Genomic DNA, 12,560 nt, shown 5'->3' with positions numbered 1-12,560 from the left:
GACTTGAAGCATGAGTATTCGAGGAGGAAAGAAGAGAACACAGAAGGAGTGCACTGCAAAGTGGGTTCTGGAGTAGAAAACTAAGGAAACAATAAAGCGTGAGCTGCCCCCACGGCCCTCAGCAATGTCAGCCCTGGCAGCCCGCCAGCACTCCCCATCCTGTGATTCTCTCCAGGCCTCAGGCCGCCCATCTCAAACGGCAGGACTGTACCTATCCTTACCACGTGTGGCTTTCTGATTCTTGACCACAGACTCATTTGGCAGCAATACCATGCTCCATCCACAGTGCCAATCCCAGAAACCACACTCAGCCCTGGGGTTGGCATCGGAGCCTACGGAAGCTTTGGTGCACTCTGGAGTGCAACGTGGGGAAGCAGCAAGATGCAGTGGGAAGGGCACAGATGTCAGAAGCTCAGCTCCACCCCTTACTAGCCATGGGACTGAAGCAAGGCACTCAAGTCCTCGATTTCCTCATCTCTAAAATGGGCATAATACTCTGTAATTCATTAGGTTCCTGAGGGAAGTAAAGTAATTAGAATGCATATAAAATGTAACTGGCCCATTGCCTGGCACTCAGCTTCTTCTCTACCCTCCCGTCCCTCCCGTGTAACCCTGAAGACAATCCAAAGGATGCTCAAATGAGAACACTATAGATAGAACCATCATAAAATATGGCTGGAGGTTTCAATACAACTGCAGTGAAAAACTATGTGGACTCTGTGGGGAAAACTGTATTCCAAAAAGGGCTTTATCTGATACTGTGGCCCACACCTAAAAGTCAACTCAAATATATGAACAGATGAGACTTATTATAAGCTAACCATGTGCATATAAATGCACATCTACAAGCTGATCGCCCAGAACCTATAAAAAGGCATGAACATGAAATCCGTGACTCACTGCTTCCATCCAAAGCCAGCTTCCTGAAGACAAACCAAAGACTTCAAAGGCCACCCTGAGAATCTGTGGGCAGCTCTTACTTTCTCAGGTTTGTAACCAATGCCTTACCATATGTTAGGCATTTCCATTTCCATTTGCTCCAGGGGTACTCCATCCCCACTCCCATCCCTGCCCCTCCATGTGAAAAGAATGAATTCATACAAAATGTCCCAGTGAATGTGCAAAGGGACAGCAGAGAGGCCAATGTGACAGGGTCAGAGTGACATCCAGGAGAACAATGGCACTCTAATTCCCACTGAAGACACCATAGTTGAAAATAGCAAGCGTGAAAGTATGTACTAAAATATCCTGAAAAAATAATAATAAATTATTCCTGATTTTAAAACCATCAGCAAAATCCCCATCACCCGCAGATGGAGCTGCTGTGTGGCCTGGGTTTTATGGACACTAGAGAAACACAGCCTGCTGCAGGTTACCTTCCTGGGAAGCCACGCAGTCTGACTTTATGAATATTCTGTGTCATTTCCATACTCAGGGGTCCCTGTGTTTAACTCATCGTGTGAGCCCAGAGTCCTACAAGCCAGTGGTTTCCAGCTGAGCAAGTTAAGGCAGCGACCACACTTGATTAATTCAGAAAGAGGGGAGAGAGAGCCAAAGTGTATATTTAGTACTTTTCTAGGAGAAAATTACTTTGGATTTGCATAAAGAGAAACAATTAGGTATTTCTCTATCTCTCAAAATACTTTGTAAAAATCTGGCTTTCTTGAATACCCCTGACCGTAAAGGTCTATAAAACTATGTGTACAGGGCACATGTTTGTATAGATACAGAATCTACCTATGAAACTCCAAGCTCTACCACCCCTAACCCCAACATAGACCCTCACAGAGCTTCAGTAGCAACCATTAACAGAGGCACAGGAGTTGTGGCTTTTTGTTCTAAATAGCCAGAAATTACTGAAACAGAGAGGTAAAGACTTTCCAAATGAAATAGCTTTTAGAACTGATCGGTGAAGATCCCTATAGCTTCAAAGCTATACCCACAGTTATGATGCAGCTAAATTTGGGGTCAAATAATTAACAAGAAAGGCAAAAAAAGGGTAAGCTAATCAAAGATGATTCTGAGATGTTCTGAAACTAGTTGAGAGAAGCCCCGCCATGTACCAAGAGTCAATCACTATTCTGTTACGTATATGTCTCGGGACTCTGAGGTTGCGTCTTGCAATTTTTCATCTGTAACATCAAGAAGTTCTTCGGGGCAGCAGGGGGAGGGACCTGGCTGTCTCGGCTGGAAGAATATTTGGCCCTTAATCTTGGGGTTGTGAGTTCGAGCCTTACACTGGGTGTAAATATTACTAAAAATAAAAATAATAATAATAAGCTTTAAAAAAACACAATGCTTAACTCCCTGGCCACTCTGAAATATCCAGTTATGCAAGAAATGCGCATCCATTCAAAACACTGGAAAGGCCATGTCAGTTAAAACATGAAATAATGAGAGTCTCACGGTGCCATGAAAATTCTCTCAGGGTGAACCTGAAACAAGTCTCTTGACATTTCTGGGTCCAGTTTCTAGATCTCTAAATTAATGGGGTTGGCCTGCATAATCGCCAAAGCTACTGCAGGATTGTGGCCATCGGAGACAATCAAAGGGATCCCTAGTTCATCCTACCACGCCAGGTGTTTGTGGATCAGTTCTTCCAAAGTCAAATGCTGGCCTCCATTTAGAAACTGCAATCCATTAGTTTACTGATATTATCCCTCTCAGTAATAATTAATAGTAGCAACCAGCCTGGGAGAACTTCAGGCAGTCGCATAAGTGAAGTCAATTAAATACCTAGGTGACACGGGGAATGGAAATTGTTGGAAATAAAGGGTTTTCTTCTTCCCCTGGTCCAATAAGGATGTACTAATCATTCCACTGTTTTCCCCCCAAGCCAAACACAATGAAATATAGCGCCCCCTATCGGCATCCGCCGGTGCTCACAGGAGTTTATCTGTCCCTGTGTGTGTATACATATAAATGTGTACACACATTCACTTCCTCAGATTGTCTTCCTTGTATTAATGTCTCAGAATTAGGTGACTTACATTCTGTTTATTTTTGAAACACTGCATAATAATGTAATTTAAAATGATAATACCTATGAGATGAAATAAACATTTAGGTCAAACAATACTGTATCAATAAGACAAAACAATCTGTTGACAGGGAATGGGGAAGGGTAGAAGATAAATCCTGAGACAGAGCCTCCAGGCCAAGTTCAACCAGAACAAGGTATGCACCCTTCATCTTTGGGTGGACCCTGAGTTTCCTCATCTAGAAAAGGGGACCTTCCATGTGACCTCCAGCATAGAGAGTCAAGGAAGTTCTTGAGTCCAGCACAAGCTGCTAAATTCACGTTCCTTTTACACATGCCTTTTGTGCTCCTCATGAACATTAGAAAAGCAGAGTCTTAGAGGAAAGGCTATCAAAATTTTCTGAAAGAAAGCTTAGCCCTGGGGGTAAAATGTAAACTGAAACAAAGAAAGAAAGAAAGAAAGGAAGAAAGAAAGAAAGGAAGAAAGAAAGAAAGAAAGGAAGGAAGAAAGGAAGAAAGAAAGAAAAAGGGAGGGAAGGAGCGAGCGGAGTTTTGTATTTCCACCCACTAACTTTGGTTGAACTCACTTTCACTTGCTTAGGACAAAGGTGGAAGTCACAAAGTAACACCTGCAGAGTGAAGCTCTGTGGGCTGAAAACCTGTGATAAGTTATTACTTTGAAAGAACCAAGAAAGCAAGGAGCAAATCCGGACTGAATGAAGAAAACTTTTTGCTATTTTATTCAAAGTGGTGAAATGGCGTATCTGCAACAGAGCTTTTGCTACCCCTGGATAATCCCGCTTCAGAAGAGCCATCATCTGAGAACAGAGGAAGGCCTTGGAAGGGCCCTTAATGAGGACAGCAGTAACAAAACAAACAGAAAGGGGATAGGCAGACGCACATACAATCACAGAGAACATTACCAGCCAGTCTGGACATGTACCAACCCCCCTAAGTGTGCAGCAGATTAGAAGCGTAGGATGGGCACACGTTGCATGACATTTCAACATCGAATAAAACCATCCTGCCAGTGGCATCGCTTAAGGAAATGCTTGCAGAAATGCTGCCAGCCCACAAGGGGCTGTGCGTCTTCTCTGCTCGCAATGCAAACAGCTCCTTATAAGGATGATCGGTCAATGCTGTGTGTGCTAATTTGATAGTTCCTTCATCAAATGGCATTGCAAATTTCAGTGAATATTTTAAATCATGTTAACATGGTTTGGTAATGTTGGTATTCACTAAAAGGCCACAGCTATTTAAATAATGAATAGGCATGATAATTTTTAGACATATTATGGAAGTGACACGTAGATATTCTAAATATTCTCTTCTTAGAATCTGTCCTCCATCATTCATTGTCATCACTAGAAAGATAAATCAAGATGTTTCTGAGACATTGCAGATTCACAATTCTAACAGTTATTTATAGAGATAAACAACATACCTATCCAAAGGAAAAATACTTTATGTTAAAATATAGTCTCATATCATCTCTTTCCGATAACCCCTAAGGCAAGAATTTAATACTACTGCTTTAGAAAAGGAAAGACAAAACAGTATTTTGTTAAGCACTAAACAAAACTTAAATGTCAGATATCTTCCGTGTTTGTTGACGCAGGCATGCGTACATGGGCATATCAACAAATCATCCACAAATGTATATATCCCCTCCGCATTACTGCCCATTTACCTCCCAGGTTCAGTGAACATATTAAAAGCTATTTCTCCTTCTAATTCTGCAATATTTATCTCTAGGCCTTTGTATAGGTTCACAAAATTTCCAAAAGGCCAACCCTTTCAGCCTACCTAATTGGTCTCTACGGTAAAAAAAAAAAATCTCTTCTTCCCAATTCACTTTCTTGCAGCCATAAAGATGGCCTCTCTCAAGCCCAAACACAATCTAGAACCAACAGATGCCATCAGTCATAGGGATTTGGAGCTTGAGCATTTGAGCCCATTGGAAAGAGCTCGAATCTCCACTCTACTGCCTTTTAGTTATGTGCCCTTGAGCGGGTATTTATTATATGTCCTGACAAGCCTCCTCAGTAACAACAGGGAATACTGCTCTTGATATGTGAGAAACAGAGAAGGTGCATAGCAGGAGTCCTGGAAGACAGCAACTGCTCAATAAATGTTAGCTTTTCGTAGGTCATTGCCATCATCACTCTCTTATCACCATCATCACCGATATTAACAGGACGCTGTAAGATCCCAAACCCTCAAACACGCCCTCAGTAGCCTTTTTTCTTTTTGCCTTCACCTCCTGCATGGGTCAGCACAAACCCACGTTCATTAATCGTGCCTTCACTTCACCACTCCCATTTTGTTTTAAAATTAGAAATTTTATTCTTGATTTTTTGCATTTTTTTAAATTAAAATTTTTAAATATTACATCAAATATTGCTTATTTGATTACTGAGGGCTGTTGGGGGGGGGCACATCATTAATTTTGTCCCTAGTCCCGGTCTCCATCCTATACCACTGCGGCAAAGTCTACCTGAAAGAGTCTCCTGTCTGTATCTACAGTTCCACCTCCCACGTATCCTTCAAGGTTCAGTAAAGATGTCATCTCCATTCTATAATTTTACGTGACTACTCTTACATCGACCCCCAAAGTAGAAAACACGGTAGCAGTGGTGCCCATGCCTCCTCACGCCAGAGTTCTTGACATCTCTGCCCTGTCAAACATAAGTACCCACAGGCCAAGGATCATGGTCTGCTCACTCTTGCATGTTCTACCCCATGAGGCAGCCCACAAGGCACTCAATGAACACTTGTCAGATAGAAGCAGATCCAATAGTTCTAAAGTGGCAATTTTCAAAGGACAGATTGCTATTTAGCGGGTGCTAAAACTGGGTCACAATCAGCACTTTAAAAAATGAAATACAACCAAGATGAAAACAGCAGACAACACTGCTCATAGTTAGACTATTTCATTAAATGTTCTGTTTCAGACACACACACACACGCGCGCATGATACACAAAGACACACAGCATAAGCTTAAGGATACATACATCGGGCTGTGACATAAAAAACTGGTGGTCTTCAAAAAAAAAAATAAGATTGAAAGACACTGTTCTGGACCAATGAGAGGACATCCTGACCCATCATGTACTACGCACCTGGCCACAACATTAGAAAGGGCAAGTGTTCCACAGTCATCCAACTCTTTCTTAGTTTGTAAAAGAATCAGATTAGCAACATCCTCAGGGACCAAACCTGGATAACTGAGAAACCCTGTGATATTGGAACACACTTGCAGAGGAATTTCAGTATTGGTTAAGAAGAGAATACTGGTCTTCTATCAATTAACACATATTTCTGGCTGATATAATGATCAAAACAACTTGGTGACAAAAACTACATGTGGTGAAGTTGAGATTCTTCCAACCTAATTTGGCTTGGTGGGAATAACTGATACAAAGAAAAACTTATGAGACAAAAGGTATAAAATTTGGTGTGTACAGAAAACAGACAATGAAATCTTCACTGTATCATGTATCTGGGCAGGGGGAGAAGGTCCTGGTGAAAAGAACTTCAGTAAAATACTTAAAAAAAAAAAAAAAAGCCACAGCTAAATTATCTACATATCAAGTTTAAAAATCTGATCAAAGTATTTAATTGACTTAATGGAATTCACCCTATATTAGACTCCCATGAAAAAAATTGATCAGTGTTAATATAGTTCTGATTAAAATGTTTTATTCATAAAGAGAGTTAAAAAAAAAAAGCCTCAGGATCAAAAGAGCAGGCTGAAATAGCTGGTTTTATCTTCCCCTCCCCCCAAGCAGATTTTGTAAGGGTGCATGCCCATCTGCATGATATAACAAACCCATTTATGAGTGCTCACTGTCTGCAAGTGTCCGTGGGAACTGCGCTTGCTAGCTAGCCCTTGTCATCTTTATAAACCATCTTAAATGAATTATATATGAAATAAATAGATTTTTCACAAAGATATATTTAAGATATAAATAGCCAACTGGAATGATGGGCACAGGAGAAAGAGAGTAGTCAAGAAATAAAAAGAAAAAGACCAAAAAGAAGTGAATATATGATTATGTCCTTGAAGAATTGTGATTGCATGAGTACCCAGAAACACCTATCTGATTAAAAGGTTTACCCTCTGAGAAACTGGTGTACTGCTTGATAGCAAACGGCTTGATAGTATCTGGTGTTAATCATACAAAGACTGAAAGTAGAAATACAGGTGAAAGCTTCCCCAAATCCTGAAGACAGGATGTTTTATTAAAAAGATTCATTTTGTCAAAGCGTATCACATCGTCTCTTTCGTTGGGCGTGCACGATTCAGAAATATACCTAAAAGTTCAGATCAAGATAAATTTGCTTTTGGTCTGATGTTATTAACAGATTTAAGGGGCTATTCCTGTACTTCAACTTAAATTGCTTAATTAATTCATATTTGACCTGCTTCCAACACGGATTTAAGGTGACTAAAAAAAGAAAAAGACTAAAATAAGGGGAACAAAATGTAGAGCCACTAAAAATCAGAGGAAGCTGACATGTTCACCCTCAGCATTAATATGGTTTGAAAAGGCAAAAAACTGAACCAGAACTGCAGCAATACGTTACAATTTCATTACCAAGTGAAAGATAGAACGGTAGCTCCTCAAGGGTTCTCCTTGGGATTCGGACCGAAAGGGCACGTCTAACGGGCAGGGGCATAGCTGCAACATGTTTTTACCGTCAAATTATCGACCACGCCCCTGACAACAGCTTCTTGTGTAGTCTTAGAGATCAGTAAGACCTGAGGAAGAGGTCTTACTTCTCTCCATTTCAGAGAGAAAAAGGAGACCCAAGGCCCAGAGATGTAGTGTGACGACGTGTCCACAATTACAGATGTCCCTACAAGGAAAGGTGGAGACCGGGTGCCTCCTGCCTCCGACGACAAAGCCGGGCATGGCCTCCGTGCTAACATGGTGACACACTCTTCTTTCACACAATAGATGAACGTGCTCTTCTTGGGTTCCTACACACCTTGCACCGCGCGCTAGTCCCGGGTGGGGGGAAAGAAAGGCATGGACTTGTAAAAGGCACTCAGAACAGGAGAGACCAGATAAACGGGAGCCTGTGGTATTTGTCACCACTGGGCTTTGCCCTCTTGGCTCACAGAACATACGCTCCTTCGGGGAAAACTCAGACTGTACTGAATGCATCTCAGATCTTAACATTAGAGTTTAACGTGGAGGCAGAGTAATAGTGAACACAGCAAAGGTCAGCTTAATTTTTCATTTTTTTAAATTTGGCTTTGAATGAAAAAGGCCTTCTTTGTGGGCTTAAATATGAACCCGACAGACGCTTGAGCCTGGCAGTGAGACAAAACGGTACTGGAAGGTGTGGTGCACGAGCGCAAGACGGAGAGGAGACCCTTGCAGGGCCAGGATAAAGGAGTGTGGTATGCTCCCTGACGCCTCCTGCACTAGAAAGACGCCAGTTCAGTCCTGATGGTTTTAACAGAGAGAACAAGAGCAGAAGAAATCTATATTATTTTCACAACTGGATTCATTCCAGAAGCTAATTCTTTTGAAATACGTTGTATTTCTTTCTTTCTTTTAAACATCTTCTTAATGCCTTCTTTATAGGAAATGTGCTCAGAGTTAACGCTGTGACTTTGGCCACATTAATTTCATTACACGGTCTCTTATGGTTATAGAGTCAGTAAAGAAACAAACAACACATCGCACACACAAAAGCCAACAAGAGATGTCATGCTCTAAGAAAGAAAAACAGACTTACTGCATTCACCTGCCCAGGAATATTAAAATATCAAAAAAAAAAATTAAGTACCAAGATTTTATAGTTGGGTTTTTTTTGTTTTGTTTTTTTTCTTCTAAAGAGTGAGAATACTAAGAAAACATTATGCAGGTCTCAGTAGTTGATATACAGTATTTTTTTTGGATCTGGCGAATATACTTTTTATAACTTTTCTGTGAAAGGAGGGACCTTCTAGCTCAGATTACTTGGACACTCTTACTGTTTATTCTTCCCTTTTTTGAGCAGTCAGAAGAGATTTCTCTCAGTACTTCAAATAAATAAGATATCCAGCTGAACAAACACCATACATTCCCGTGGATTACTTTGGCTTCTTAAAGAATATTTCACTTTCTTTTTTAGAAATGTAAATGATTAAAGAGACCCCATCATCTGAAACTCAAAGATGAAATGTTTCCAAGTGGTGCAGATTCTCTATAAGGTGGTATGTGGAGAAACAAAGGCCTCAGCTCAGTAAAAAAGCTTGATATTTCACAGGGGATATTAGAATATGACTAAATAAGATACTTCACTTATTATTTCGAAGGAGAGGTTTTAGGCCATGAATACTTTCAGAATCAATATGTTTAACATTCAAAATCAATCTCTACAATATTTTCTGAAAACAGCAAAATGAAAGTATTTTTCCCCTTCCATTCCTACTTAAAAAACAAACAAAAGAAAACAAGAAATCCTGAAGACTATACATAGTTTGGAATAAGGCTATTCTACATGGACTTTGAAATGATCGCTGAGCCTTATCTAGCTTCATAGCTTAACAAAAACAAAAAACAAGTCCAGAGTATCTGGCCAATTTTTGAAACTCAATCAAAACTCAGCAATACATGTTTCTTTAGAAAGAAAATTTGGGCCATCTATTAGCATGGTCCCCTCTACTAAAGCAGCAAGAAAATAAATATTTGACTTTAGGAAACATAATCCACACGTTTCTTTATTCTTTTCATAAGCTTTCTTATTAAAGGTCTAAATCTTATCTCCCATCATGAGGCAGAAATACATAAATACAGAAAAAAACAAAATGGGTACCTCTGATACCTCTCTCAGCCCAGAAAGGGGGAAGAAGACAAGCACACAGAAAAGAGGCCAACGGGAGAGCAGCAAGGCAAACACCAGCGTGTCAGGGATGCATGCTACGGCATGAGGCCAAGAAATGTCAAAGCCTGTGAGTAAATCTGCCACCACATAAGCCTACAAAAGGCACTGGAAAAACCCAGTGAAACTGAACTTCTCAAGTACTCCCTGTCTCCCAGTTCTCCGCGCCACTGTGAAATCCTCCTCCTCTCCCTGTGAATGTGGGTCACACCCAGTGACTCGCTTCTAACAAACAGAATGGGCAAAAGTAGCAAGATGTCACTTCTGTGGTTAGCTTGCAAAGGGCTGTCACCTCATCTTGCTGGTAGACCATTTCCTCTCTAGCTTCCTCACTCTGATAGAGCAAGTGCCATGCTGGAGAGGCGCCTGCAGCAGGGGACTGAGAGAGAAGCCTCTAGCTAACAGCCAGAGAAGAACCCAAGTGTCCAATCTACTAGGCCACAGGGAGCTGAATCCTGTCAACAAGCTCGTGACCTTGGAAGTGGACCCTTCTCCAGCTGAGCCTTCAGATTCTTACAGCCCAGCTCACACTGTGAGTGCAGCCTGGGAGATGACCCAGAAACAGAGGGCCCAGTGAAACCACACCGGGGGTTTTAGACCTACAGACACTGGAATGTAAGTAGACGGGGTGTCCTATTTATAAAAGGGCATAGGCTGAAATAGGTGCTTGTTAGAAAAAAGAGAAATTCTATATGCCAGGTCCGTTTACACTCTAATTCCAACCTCAGATCCCTTCATTCTGCTTCCCTCTCCTATGGCGAGTCTAGATGGGTCTGAGTTTCTAATGGCCTCGCTTCAGGCTCATGACCGTTAACGGAGATGCAGTTGGCTTTACAGCAAATTTGGACCTTTGGGGTCTTCTGGGCCAGTCACTCCCAAGTGCAGGCCCAGCACTTTCAACAACACAACAGTGACACTCCCATGGGTTTTCCAGAAGTTGAATGTATTCCACAATCAGGTCCTATTTACAGTTTTTGGCATTAAAATACCCATTCCTTAAACATCAGTGGTGACAGTTGATGGTGGTAGGTTTGTTTTTCTGGTTTCAGAACTAAAAGTACGAATCTACATTGGTATCCATTTCTTATTTCCATTAGAATTATACTGTTTTCTAAAATCTATAACCCACAGGACCACTAATTTGATCGACTGACTCATTTTACAGATAACAAAACTGAGGCCCAGAAAGGGTAAGTGGCTTGCTCAGAGATGCTCAATTGTCTGATTACAGCAAACCCTAAAATCAAGTGAGACAGAGATAGGGATGTAAACCAGGGAGCCTGGAGCCTGGCACTAAGTAGGTCTGCACATGACATGAAAGCCTCCACTCATTTTCAGTGTGTTCGTTTCTTCGTGTCCTAAGAAGGGGTGGGGTGGGGGTGGGTTTCAGTTTCTGAGCAATCAAGAACACCAAATCCAAGTTCTCTTATTGCTACTGAACACACACGTCACTGTCCACCTCACAAGGAATGATCAGTCCGTCTGGTGAGCTCTAGAAATGTCCCTGTCCGCAGGAAACACAGTGCAGCAGCGTCGTCCCTGGGCAGGGGAATGAAAGCCCCTGGCATCTGTCTCCTCGGGCGGGCCTCTGATGCCTACGCTGTGCTCCAGCCAAAAACCACTGGAAAGAAGCATGAAATCGGAGAAAAGGAAACCAGGAGGGGAGGATCAAAGGCAGCACCATGGACTTAAAAGCAATAAAAGAGCTTGTGAGGGGCCGGGGACCAGGGCCGCGCATTACCAACACGCCGGCAGGGGTGCAGGAGAAAGGAAGCCACGGAAGGTAAAACTAGGGGAATTTCACATCTTGGCTAAATGTTCATTAAATAATTTGTCACACATATTAAGGCCAGATAGTCACTTTTTCCCCACTTGGGTGCTCATTCGGGAACAAAGGCCCAACCAGACTTAAAACGCTGAAAAGCAAGGCAGAGAAAATGGTATGATGAGAAGCTAAGGCCCCACAGAACTCCGTATTTCTCTTCCTTTTGTCTTTAACAAGAAAGGGCTCATCTTCCCTCAAAGCTAAAGTATGGCTTCATACAGGCAGCTGGTTGTGGGGTGGGGGCACCTGGGTGACTCAGTCTGTCAAGCATCCCACTCTTGATTTGGGCTCAGGTCACGATCTCGAGGTTGTGGGGTTGAGCCCCATCTCAAACCCCAAGTTGCGGTATGTACTCAGTGCAGACTCTGCTTGAGATTCTCTTTCTCCTTCTCCCTCTGCTCCTGCCCCTTCCCTTGTGTGCTCTCTCTCTCAAATAAATAAATAAAATCTTCTAATAAATAAATAAATTAAATTAAATGTTGGTTAAAAAAAAAAAATGTGGGACACCTGGGTGGCTCAGTTGGTTAAGCAGCTGCCTTCGGCTCAGGTCATGATCCCAGCGTCCTGGGATAGAGTCCCACATCGGGCTCCTTGCTCGGCAGGGAGCCTGCTTCTGCCTCTGCCTCTGCCTGCCATTCTGTCTGCCTGTGTTCGCTCTCCCCCTCCCCCGATAAATAAATAAAATCTTTAAAAAAAAAAATGAAAAACACAGGCAAACCAGAGGGCCTGCATTGTGCCCCACTGCAGCCCGGCCAGTCCCAGCTACCATTCTGCATGTTACTCGGGCTGCGATATGGTTCTTCTGTGCTCAGTGGTCACAGGGTTATGGGACCTTTGGTGACCCAGAGCCATCACTGAGAACGGGCATCGA

General features: G+C 42.2%; 1 protein-coding gene and 1 long non-coding RNA gene across 5 annotated transcripts in view; one reads left to right on the top strand and one right to left on the bottom strand.

Annotated features, from left to right (window-relative positions):
- Positions 1–12,560, bottom strand: part of WWOX (WW domain containing oxidoreductase) — a 933,964-nt gene that overhangs the window by 634,441 nt on the left and 286,963 nt on the right. The window lies entirely within an intron of this gene.
- LOC123391032 lies at positions 10,168–12,161 on the top strand. Its single transcript, XR_006605673.1, has 2 exons — positions 10,168–10,479; positions 11,379–12,161. It is a non-coding gene; the product is annotated as an uncharacterized LOC123391032 (long non-coding RNA).

This window comes from Mustela putorius, unplaced genomic scaffold, assembly GCF_011764305.1.
Source record: "Mustela putorius furo isolate JIRA1106 unplaced genomic scaffold, ASM1176430v1.1 tig00000174_pilon_pilon_pilon, whole genome shotgun sequence".
NCBI classification, from domain to species: domain Eukaryota; kingdom Metazoa; phylum Chordata; class Mammalia; order Carnivora; family Mustelidae; genus Mustela; species Mustela putorius.
This window is presented reverse-complemented; position numbering and strand designations above follow the sequence as displayed.